At 41.6% G+C, this 12,545-nt stretch overlaps 1 pseudogene across 1 annotated transcript in view; it reads left to right on the forward strand.

Annotated features, from left to right (window-relative positions):
- Positions 1–12,545, forward strand: part of LOC147340025 (melanoma-associated antigen B3-like) — a 112,805-nt pseudogene that overhangs the window by 38,201 nt on the left and 62,059 nt on the right. The window lies entirely within an intron of this gene.

The raw sequence follows: 12,545 nt of genomic DNA on the forward strand, positions 1-12,545 counted from the left end.
GTAGAGTCAAGCACCATGACAGATGCTTTCTGTAAATACATGTATTCCACCAGTCCAATAGGACAGGGCCTATCAAACACAGTTCAAGATGGAGAGCCCGAGGCGCATAGAGACAGTGTTTGATTTTTGCTGAAATACTTCTGGGTGGTAAATGACAGAGCTGGGGCTAGACTCCTGCTCTATAAACTACTGTAGCACTCATACTATTTTCACCCCCACCCCAAGACATACCCTTGTCTTTTTTAAAAAAAATACTTTTAATATTTGATATTTCATTTCATTTTTCTTATTGATTTGGCTGTACTGGCTCTTAGTTGTGGCACGGCACGTGGGGTCCACTTCCCTGACCAGGGATCGAACCTGGGCCCCCTGCATTGGGAGCTTGGAGTCCTAGCCCCTGGACCACCAGGAAAGTCCCCTCCCTGTATCTTTTATTTCAGGGTTTTTCTCAGCACTTCAAAATGTGTTCTAGGTGATAAAAAGGAATGCCCTTGTGCTCAAGCTACTGGATCAGAATGTGTAGCCAGAGCAGTAAGAATACCAAATACATTTAACAAAAAATACATACCCCTTATTCATTATTCACAGATTAATGACACAGTATTTGGTGCCAGCATAAGCATGTATGTTGGCCATGTTAGATAACCTCTGAAGACCAAGGGCTCTCCATATCATGCTTACAGTCTCTTGCCTGTAGAAAGTATACTGCTGTTATTGCTAAGTCACTTCAGTCGTGTCCGACTCTTTGTGACCCCATAGACGGCAGCCCACCAGGCTCCCCCATCCCTGGGATTCTCCAGGCAAGAACACTGGAGTGGGTTGCCATTTCCCTCTCCAATGCATGAAAGTGAAAAGTGAAAGTGAAGTCGCTCAGTCGTGTCTGACCCTCAGCGACCCCATGGACTGCAGCCCACCAGGCTCCTCCATCCATGGGATTTTCCAGGCAGGAGTACTGGAGTGGGGTGCCATTGCCTTCTCCAGGTAGAAAGTATATCTATCAGAAATAACATGAGAATCTTCACCTGTCTGATGAGGAGATAGGTTAATTTACTTTTTTCCCTGATGGGTGACCACCTGTCCTGGGACTCCTGCCTTGGGCTATAGCTTCTCCATCTCCCATCACTCCTAGGACAGGGACCCATTCTCTGTAGCACTGCAGAGCAAACATGGCTCAAGAGTTTGCAGAGATGTATAATTTCCCCAGAAGCCTTTAATCCAAGACACAGCAAGCAAGATGGGGAGGACCCCATGTAGGAGGATTAAGGAGAGCAGCACCCCAGAAAAGGAGGCAGTGGTCACTGGAACAGCATTCCCGACTGCTCTCAGACACAGAGGATCTCAGAACTGTTAGGCAAAGCATAGCCTCGCTTATTCTTCAGGCTTCTCAGAGACCTAAGAAACTTGGAGTTGGGGCTGAGTTCTGAGGTTGGATAGGAGTGAGGATCAGTCTCTCAGAATTGATGGTGATTAACGTGAATGGGGGTGATAGAAAGACCCAGCCACAATGGTAGCAGCCTGTAAAGACCTGTCCTCATTGGCAAGCCCATAAAAAATCCAGAAAAATCCAGGCTGCTGTGGTTAATGGCTTCAGTGCAGGTCCCGGGAAGGTGGGGACATTGGGAATCAGCAGAGTCCTCAGCCTCAGTTCAGCAGACAGTAGAACCCCACTGCTGCTGCTAAGTCACTTCAGTCGTGTCCAACTCTGTGCGACCCCATAGATGGCAGCCCACCAGGCCCGGCCGTCCCTGGGATTCTCCAGGCAAAAACACTGGAGTGGGTTGCCATTTCCTCCTGCAATGCATGAAAGTGAAAAGTGAAAGTAAAGTCGCTCAGTCGTGTCCGACTCTTAGCAACCCCATGGACTGCAGCCTACCAGGCTCCTCCGTCCATGGGATTTTCCAGGCAAGAGTACTGGAGTGGGATGCCATAGAACCCCAGGAAGGATGCAAATTGAAGACCCAGGGTGTGGATATGGAGGCCCCTCAGCCCCAGCCGACAGGGCTACACTTAGTCCCTCCTGTCCAGTTAGCCCTGGGAGGCATAAGTGCTGGCCAGCTCAAGGGGCCCCTGACTTCTGCCTGGAGGGTGTCAAGGAGATGTGGACGTTGATTTATAGGCTGGCTCTTCATCAGAGAGTGGAAATCCCAGGCATGACATTTGCACAGTCCTGTATGAGGAGTGTGTCAGCCAACTACGCCATTACAGATAAATTCTTAGAAAGTCCTACAAATGTAATGGGCCCTGGGAGGGAACAGGCAGGGCTTTCAGACTAGGTTTATTCCTTATTTTCTGAAGGTGAATGGCTTCAGTGCCTTAAAGTCCTTGGGCTAATGGAGGGAGCCTCTATCAGCTGAGGAAGTGTACCCTGTTCCTAACAGGAGTCAACTGATGATACTGACCAACAGCGAAGGATCCCTCCCAGAAAGAAGGGGGCTACAGAGGGCACTGTCCCTGTTGTCAGGCCTGAGACTGTGCCACTTAGGCCTGGTGACATGGTGAGTCCTACTCACTTCCTCCCAGAGGATCACATGGAGGTAAGGAACCTCATCCTGATCAAAGGGAGCAGCCGAAGCTCAGTAGAAGGATGATTTCCAGGTTGTGCCAGAAGTCAAGGTAAGGACACTGAAGACTAAAAAGAATACCTGCCTCAAAACAGTGGGGGCAGAACATATTCCTTCCACTCTTGTTAGCCTTGGAAGACCATGTGCTGAGTGGCCCATGAGGCAAATTGCACTTCTAACTTGAGAGTCTCAGGGAATTGTGGGCCTGATTGGAGAAGCGTTAAGGCAATTCAGGGAATATTTACAGGTTATTTCCAAGTCAAATTGAGGATGATAAAGAATGTGGGAACACACATACCAGGATGTCCACACACAATCCTCCCTACTGTCAGGCTACAAGGCCCCAGGCAGAGTTATCAGGCCAAGGGGCCCTTCAGTTCTGACCGAGGAGTAGCAGGAAAGTTAGGGGTTTGATCTGATGGTGGTGGTCCCATGTTAACAAGAGGGAATCTTGGGCTTGGCTGAGAGTCAAGTTTGGGACCCTGAGGGGAACCATCTGTTGTCCTCAAGCAGCTTCCAGAGCTTTCATCGTTGTGAGACTATTGGCAGGCATGGCTAGTTAGGGCCACCCTTATTTCTTTCAGGCTCACAGGGAGGTATCGGTCTTATTATGAGGAGTTCAAGAAGGACGGGATTCCCCAGGCCCCACCAGAATTCAAATTGTGGAGCCCGAGTGGAGACTGAGAGGTCTACCCATCCTTGAATAGAGGGGACAAAAGAGAGTCATGCCCTACCCTGTGAAGTCAGTTCTAGTAGATTAGGGCATGGCTGTCAGCACTCTCCCTAACTTCTTTATATCATGCCTTTTTGTTATTATTGAATTGCTAAGTCATGTCTGACACTTTTGTGACACCATGGACTGTAGCCCACGAGGCCCCTCTGTCCATGAGATTTTCCAGGGAAGAATTCTGAAGTGGGTTGCCATTTCCTCCCCCAGGGGACCTTCCCGACCCAGGAATCAAATCTATGTCTCCTGCAGTTCCTGTACCACAGGCAGATACTCTAACATTGAGCCACCAGGGCAGCCCTGTATCAGGCATAAGGAAGGTCAAATCTTTGTTGGAAAGTGCAGCCACCAGTCATGAAAAGGGAGGGATATGGTGCCTGCTAGGCACTGTGGCAGATACTTTATTTACAGTTAGCACCAAGGCCACCAGTCCTTCCAGACCGGGCTTAGCACACTCAATTCACAGTTAAAAAGCTGAGGCACTCTCAGTTTAATAACGTGACAAACTCCCCATGGCTGGTAAGTGACAGTGATGGTCATAGGCCCTTGATTTGAGTTAGTCTAAAGCTCACCCTCTCCCTCCTGCAAGCCTGAGCTGACCTTATGCTCCTAATTCCCTTTTTATTTGCATTACTGTGAAATGTATCTGAAGCAATAAGAAGAGGGACTGTCATGTCCAACTCTTGTATTGTAATACATAGCCAGAGCAATAAAAAAGCAATATATACGTGACATATGAAGAGAGGAAAAAAAGAGATATTATTCGCTGATCATCTATCCATACATATTAGGTCTCAGATAAGCTTAAAAGATCTGAAAGCTTTAAAGATTCAGATAAGCTCACAAGATCAGGATTCAAAAAAAAATCATCTCACAGCCATTTCTTTGTATAAAGACATATCTATTAGATCTAAAATATAAAGTTTATTAGAATAGAGGTTCCCTGAGAAGTCTGGTTGAAAGAGAGAAGGGACAGGTTACCACGTTTTGTTTCCCTCACAGGTGCCTATAGGAGGACACCGTGCACCTGGACCGAGGAATGCAACGCCCCAGAATATTAGGTGTAAGAGGCTTCAGGCAGAGCTCTCAAGCTGAACATCACTTGCTCTGTTGTCACAGTATAGTTGTCAGGGTTTGAGACCTTAGGTCTAAGGAGGGCAATCTCAGGTCACAGAAGGAATTGTCAGATGTATATGTGAAGCCGCTTGAAAGGAAGTGAAAGAAATAGCCACCCAGAACCACTGGGGTTCTGTAGCATCCAGTTGCTGATATCAGCCCTTGGAGGTCCTGAATTCCATCATAGGATGAGGAAGATAGAGGCCTTGAGAGCTGAGAAAGACAGAGTGCTACTGCCATGTGTAGGACACATTCCAGAACCAAGTCCTCCAGCTCCTCCCACATAGTGACATCCAGGGCAGATCCTTCATTTTGTGATTGAAAAGAGAAGTAAGTATTCCAAGTAGCTGAGTGCCAAGGTGGAGCTGAAGGGAACACATTCTATGTCTTTTTTTTTGTTCTTGCTTGACCTCAGTAACTGGGAGATGTATCTTTTTCTGTTTAGGGCTTTCTTTCTGATACTCTTAAAATACTATTCCTTATAATTGAAGGTTTATTTGACATCCATATCTGTGGTTATGAACAAAGTATATCCCATTTATTGCTGTATTTCAGTATAGGTATAAAAGTTTTGGTATTTTGTATAATGAATCAGAAATCCTTGGATCTCCTTTTGTGGTTAGAACAAGACATGTCAAGAGAGTTGGGATTTTCTTGCCAATGTGAAAGAACACTGAGTAAAATAGTTGGTATCAGAAAATAAAAGGATCTTGACTGAGTGTCATCTGCAATACAGTGGAACAGGAATTCCCAGCCCCTTTACCTACAGCAACCCAGATTTTAAAATTGTACAAGTAACCAAATACCTTTATAGAAGGTCCAGAACGCAATTAAGAAAGTGCAGTACCACACATAAGCATATAACTTGGATCAGCTGTACTTGAAATGGGTAAGAACAGCAATTTGACTTTATTGGCATCAGGCCCTGTCTCAGGATGGCAGAGCTTAGTAACAAGAGAGATTGTGACCTTTCTTGGTGGGGGAAAGTGAGAGTGGGGTGAATGTTTTGAGTGTCCAGGAAAATGTTAGAACTAAGAAATGAATTCAAGAATGCTGCAGGACACAAAATAACACACAAAAAGAGTTGTGTTTGTAAACACTAACAACAAACTATCTGAAAAAGAAATTAAGAAAACAGTTCTATTTCAAAAACATCAAAAAGAGTAAAATACTTAGGAATAAACGTAACAAAGAAAGTGAAAGATCTATACACTACAAGCAACAAGACATTGATGGAAGAAAGTGGAAAAGACACAAATAAAAAGATGTCCCAAGTATATGGACTAGAATTCACACTTAAAATATTCATACTACCCAAAGTGATCTGCAGATTTAATGTAATGTGTGTCATAATTCCAGTGGAATTTTCCAGAGAAATAGAAATCCTAAAATTCATATGGAACCACAGAAGACCTTGAATAGACCAAGTAATCTTGACAAAGAGGAGCAAATGTGGAAGCATGGTACTTCTTGACTTGAACTATAGTACAAGACAGTATGATACCAGCATAAACATAGACACACAGACCAACGGAACAGAAGAGAGCCTAGAAATAAACATATGCATATATAGGCATGTAAACCTTGACAAAGGCACTAAGAATACACAACAGAAAAAACCTACATCCTCAACCAAGAGTGTGGAGAAATGTGGATATCTGCATGAAAAGAGTAAAACTGGAGTCTTATCTTACATCATATTTTTTTTAAAATGCAAAATGGATTCAAGACTTAAAAATGAGACCAGAAACCATAAAATTCTTAGAAGAAAACATGGGGGAAAGCTCCTTGTCATTGGTCTTGGCAAAGTTCTGGGTGGTTTTTTGTTGTTGTTCATTTGTTTTTAATTTGACAGCATAAACCCAAGGAAGAAAAACAAAAATAAGTTGGACTACATCAAATTAAAAGATTCTGTATAGCAATGGATACGATCAACAAAATGAAAAGGTGAAATAGGAGAAGATATTTTCAAGCCATATATCTGATAAATTAATATCTAAATCATAAAAGGAAGTCATACAACTCAATAACAGAATAATTAATTAAAAATAACTTTAAAAATGAGCAAAGAACCTAAATATTTTCCAAAAAAGACATACAAATGGCCAACAGCTATGTGAAAAAGGGCTCAGCAACACTATTCATCAGGGAGATGATAATCCAGACCACAATAACAGATCACCTCATACCTGTTGGGAGAGCTATTATCAAAAAGCCAAGTGATAAGAAGCGTTGGCAAGGGTGTTGAGAAAAGGGAACCTTTGCACACAGTTGCTGGGAATATAAATTGGCACAGCCACTATGGAAAACAGTGTGGAGGTTCCTCAGAATATCACAACTGTAACTATCGTACGACTCAGCATTTCCACGTCTGAGTATGCAGTTGACCCTTGAACAACACAAGATTGAACTGTGCAGGTCCAGTTATAGATGAATTTTTTTCAATAAATACATGGGAAAACTATTCAGAGCTTCGAGATGACTTGAAGAAAACTCACAGGGGACTCACGTAGCCTAGAAATATAAAAAATTGAGAAAAAAGTGTCATGAATGCATAAAATTTATATAGATACTAGTCTATTTTATCACTTACTACCATAAAATATACACAAATATAAAAGGATTAAATTTATCAAAAGTTATGCACACATACACTTATGGAACATGAATAGCACTGTTCATCCCTGATGAGCAATTTCTATAGTAAGCTGTGATCTCAAAGTGATCACTGATGGTCCATGGGTATTTCTCATTGTGTTTAGTACAATACCATAACCTTGAATAACACCATAGGACTCAAATGAAGTGCCCCTAGTGGTGCTGGAAGTGCTCACAAGAAACAGAGAGAAGTCATGACTTTATACAAAAAGTTGAATTGCTTGTTATGTACCACAGTTTGGGTCTGCAGTCGTGGTTGCCACCATTTCAAGATGAACGAATCCAGCATAAGGACCACTGTAAGAAAAAGAAAAGGAAATTTATGAAGCCATCACTGCAGCTACACCAGCAGGTGTGAAAACCTTGTGCTTTTTGTGACATATCTTTTTATCTTGTATTGAAAATATAGCTTGTATGTGGGTGCAGGATTGCTACAAGCAAGGCATATCTATAGACTCTAATATGATTGAAGAAAAATCAAAGTCATTATGACAACCTAAAGCAAAAGGGTGGTAAAGGATCTAAAGCTATAAAGTTTTATCCCAGTAAAGGATGGTCTGATAATTTTAGAAAGAGGTTTGACTTAAAATATCAAAATAATAGTAGAAGCAACTTTTGAGAAATCAAGAGGCAAGAGATGCATTCCCAGATGCCATTAAGAAAATCACTGGGTATTAATCTTGTATCCTGCAAATTTACCAATTTATTGATGAGCTCTAGTAGTTTTCTGGTAGCATCTTTAGGCTTTTCTATGTCTAGTATCATGCCATCTGCAAAGAGTGCCAGTTTCACTTCTTTTCCAACTTGGATCCTTTCATTTTTTATCGTCTCTGCTTGCTACAGCTAGTACTTCTGAAATCATGTTGAGTAAAAGTGGGGACCGTGGACATCCTTGAGATTTTCATATTAAGTGAAGTCAGAAAAAGAGAGAGATCACATCACTCATGTGGAAATATAATTTTTTTAATTGAAGGATAATTTCTTTACAGAAATTTGTTGTTTTCTGTCAAAGCTCAACATGAATCAGCCATGCTGCTGCTGCTGCTAAGTCACTTCAGTCGTGTCCGACTCTGTGCGACCCCATAGACGGCAGCCCACCAGGCTCCCCCGTCCCTGGGATTCTCCAGGCAAGAACACTGGAGTGGATTGCCATTTCCTTCTCCAATGCATGAAAGTGAAAAGTGAAAGTGAAGTCACTCAGTCGTGTTCGACTCTTAGCGACCCCATGGACTGCAGCCTACCAGGCTCCTCTGTCCATGGGATTTTCAAGGCAAGAGTACTGGAGTGGGTTGCCACTGCCTAGGTATACATATATCCCCTCCCTTTTGAAATTCCCTCCCATTTCTTCTCCATTCCACCCCTCTAGATTGATACAAAGCCCCATTTTAGCTTCCTGAGACAAACAGCAAATTCCCATTGGCTATATATTTTACACACAGTAACGTATGTTTCCGTGTTACACACTCCATACATCTCACCCTCTCCTCCCCTCTCCCCATGCCCATAAGTCTATTCTCTATGACTGTTTCTGCATTAAGTTCAGTTCAGTTCAGTCGCTCAGTCGTGTCCAACTCTTTGTGACCCCATGAACCACAGCCCACCAGGCCTCCCTGTCCATCACCAACTCCCAGAGCCTACCCAAACTCATGTGCATCGAGTCGGTGATGCCATTTAGCCATCTCATCCTTTGTCGTCCACTTCTCCTCCTGCCCTCAATCTTTCCCAGCATCAAGGTCTTTTCAAATGAGTCGGCTCTTTGCATCAGGTGGCCAAAGTATTGGAGTTTCAGCTTCAACATTAGTCCTACCAATGAACACCCAGGACTGATCTCCTTTAGGATGGACTGGTTGGATCTCCTTGCAGTTCAAGGGACTTTCATGAGTCTTCTCCAACACCACAGTCAAAAGCATCAATTCTTCAGTGCTCAGCTTTCTTTATAGTCCAACTCTCACATCCATACATGACCACTGGAAAAACCATAGCCTTGACTACACAGACCTTTGTTGACAAAGTAACGTCTCTGCTTTTGAATATGCTATCTAGGTTGGTCATAACTTTCCTTCCAAGGAGTAAGCGTCTTTTAATTTCATGGCTGCAATAACCATCTGCAGTGATTTTGGAGCCCCGAAAAATAAAGTCAGCCACTGTTTCCCCATCTATTTCCCATGAAGTGATGGGGCCGGATGCCATGATCTTAGTTTTCTGAATGTTGAGCTTTAAGCCAACTTTCACTCTCCTCTTTCACTTTCATCAAGAGGCTTTTTAGTTCCTCTTCACTTTCTGCCATGAGGGTGGTGTCATCTGCATATCGGAGGTTATTGATATTTCTCCCGGCAATCTTGATTCCAGCTTGTGCTTCTTCCAGTCCAGCGTTTCTCATGATGTACTCTGCATATAAGTTAAATAAGCAGGGTGACAATATACAGTTTTTACGTACCACTTCTCCTATTTGGAACCAGTCTTTTGTTCCATGTCATGTTCTAACTGTTGCTTCCTGACCTGCATAGATGTTTCTCAAGAGGCAGGTCAGGTGGTCTGGTATTCCCAGCTCTTTCAGAATTTTCCACAGTTTATTGTGATCCACACAGTCAAAGGCTTTGGCATAGTCAATAAAGCAGAAATAGATGTTTTTGTGGAACTCTCTTGCTTTTTCCATGATCCAGCGGATGTTGGCAATTTGATCTCTTGTTCCTCTGCCTTTTGTAAAACCACCTTGAACATCTGGAAGTTCATGGTTCAGGTATTGCTAAAGCCTGGCTTGGAGAATTTTGACCATGACTTTACTACCATGTGAGATGAGTGCAATTGTGTGGTAATTTGAGCATTCTTTGGCAATGCCTTTCTTTGGGATTGGAATGAAAACTGACCTTTCCCAGTCCTGTGGCCACTGCTGAGTTTCCCAAATTTGCTGGCATATTTGGTGCAGCATTTTCACAGCATCGTCTTTCAGGATTTGAAATAGCTCAACTGGAATTCCATCACCTCCACTAGCTTTGTTCGTCTCCATTGCTGCCCTGTAAATAAATTCTTCAGTACCATTTTTTCTAGATTCTGTATACATGCGTTGGAATACAATTATTTATTTTTCTCTTTTTGACTTGCTTCACTCTGTATAATAGGCTCTAGGTTCATCCACCTCATTAGAACTGACTCAAACGTGTTCCTTTTTATGGCTGAGTAATATTCCATTGTGTATATGTACCACAACTTCTTTACCCATTCATCTGTTGATGGACATCTTGGTTGCTTCCATGTTCTAGATATTGTAGATAGTGCTGCAGTGAACAATGGATATATGTGTCTTTTTCAATTTTGGTTTCCTCAGGGCATATGCCAGGGAGTGGGATTGCTGGGTCACATGGTGGTTTTATTCCTAGTTTTTTAAGGAATCTTTGTATCATCTTTCATAGTGGCTATATCAATTTACATTCCCACAAACAGTGCAAGAGCGATCACTTGTCTCCACACCTTCTCCAGCCTTTATTGTTTGTAGACTTTTGGATGATGGCCATTCTGACTGGAGTGAGGTGATATCTCATTGTAGTTTTGATTTGCATTTCTCTAATAATGAGTGATTTTGTGCATCTGTTCATGTGTTTGTTAACCACCTATATGTCTTCTTTGGAGAAATGTCTGTTTAGGTGTTTTTCCACTTTTTGATTGGTTGTTTGTTTTCCTGGTATTGAGTTGTATGAGCTGCTTGTATATTTTGAAAATTAATCCTCTGTCAGTTGTTTCACCTGATATTATTTTCTCCCATTCTGAGGGTTGTCTTTTTACCTTGCTTATAGTTTCCTTTGCTGTGCAAAAGCTTTTAAGTTTAACCAGGTCCCACTTGTTTACTTTTATTTTTATTTCCTTTACTCCAGGAGGTGGGACATAGAGGCTCTTGCTTTGATTTATGTCATCAAGTATTCTGCCTATGTTTTCCTCTAAGAGTTTTATAGTTTCTGGTCTTACATTTAGGTTTTTAATCCATTTTGAGCTTATCTTTTTGTATGGTATTAGAAAGTGTTCTAATTTATTCTTTTACATGTAGCTGTCCAGTTTTCACAGCACCATTTATCGAAGAAGCTGTCCTTGCCCCATTGTATATTCTTTCATCCTTTGTGAAAAATAAGTAGGTTCATGGGTTTATTGCTGGGCTTTCTATCTTGTTCCATTGGTCTATATTTCTGTTTTTGTGCCAGCATGATACTGTCTTGATGATTGTAGCTTTGTAGTATAATCTGAAGTCAGGAAGGTTGATCCCTCTAGCTCCATTCTTCTTTCTCAAGACCCCTTTGGCTATTTGGGGTCTTTTGTGTGTTCCATATGAATTGTGAAATGTTTTGTTCTAGTTCTGTGAAAAATGCCATTGGTGATTTGATAGGGATCACATTGAATCTGTAGATTGGGTTTGGTAGGATAGTCATTTTCACAATATTGATTCTTCCTACCCAGGAACATGGAATATCTCTCCATCTGTTTATGTTATCTTTGATTTCTTTCATCAGTGTCTTTTAATTTTCTGTGTACAGTCATTTGCTCCTTAGGTAAGTTTATTCCTAGATATTTAATTCATTTTGTTGCAGTGGTAAGTGGGATTGATTCCTTGATTTCCCTCTCTGATTTTTCATTGTTAGTATACAGAAATGCAAGTGATTCCTGTGTATTGATTTTGTATCCTGCAACTTTGCTAAATTCACTGATTTGTAATAGTAATTGCTGATACTATCTTTAGGGTTTTTTATGTACAGTATCATGTCATCTGCAAACAGTGAGATGACATCTTTTCCGATCTGGATTCCTTTTATTTCTTTTTCTTCTCTGATTGCTGTAGCTAGGACTTCCAGAACTATGTTGAATAATAGTGGTGAAAGGGGACACCCTTGCCGTGTTCCTGATCTTACAGGGAATGCTTTCAATTTTTCACCATTGACAATAATGTGTGCTGTAGGCTTATCATATATGGCCTTTACTATGTTCAGGTAGGTTTGTTCTATGCCCATTTTTTGAAGAGTTTTAATCATAAATGGGTGCTGAATTTTGTCAAAGGCTTTTCCTGCATCTAATATCATTTTTTTATGTTTCAGTTTGTTAATATGATGTATCACATTGATTGATTTGCATACAATAAAGAATTCTTGCATCCCTGAAATAAACCCAACTTGATCATGGTGTATGAGCTTTTTGATGTGTTGCTGAATTCTGTTTGCTAAAATTTTGTTGAGGATTTTTGTATCTATGTTCATCAGTGATATTGACCTGTACTTTTCTTTTTTTGCGTGTTGTCTTTGTCTGGTTTTGGTATCAGGGTGATAGTGGCCTTGTAGGATGAGTTTGGAAGTGTTCTTTCCTCTGCAATTTTTTGAAAGAGTTTTAGAAGTATAGGCATTAGCTCTTCTCTAAATGTTTGATGGAATTCTCCTGTAAAGCCACCTGGTCCTGGGCTTTTGTTTTTTGGAAGATTTTTAATCACAGCTTCAACTGCAGTGCTTGTA

This window comes from Bos grunniens, chromosome X, assembly GCF_055505025.1.
Source record: "Bos grunniens cultivar Pamir isolate PY7600 chromosome X, Bosgru_T2T1.0, whole genome shotgun sequence".
Taxonomy (NCBI): Eukaryota; Metazoa; Chordata; class Mammalia; order Artiodactyla; family Bovidae; genus Bos; species Bos grunniens.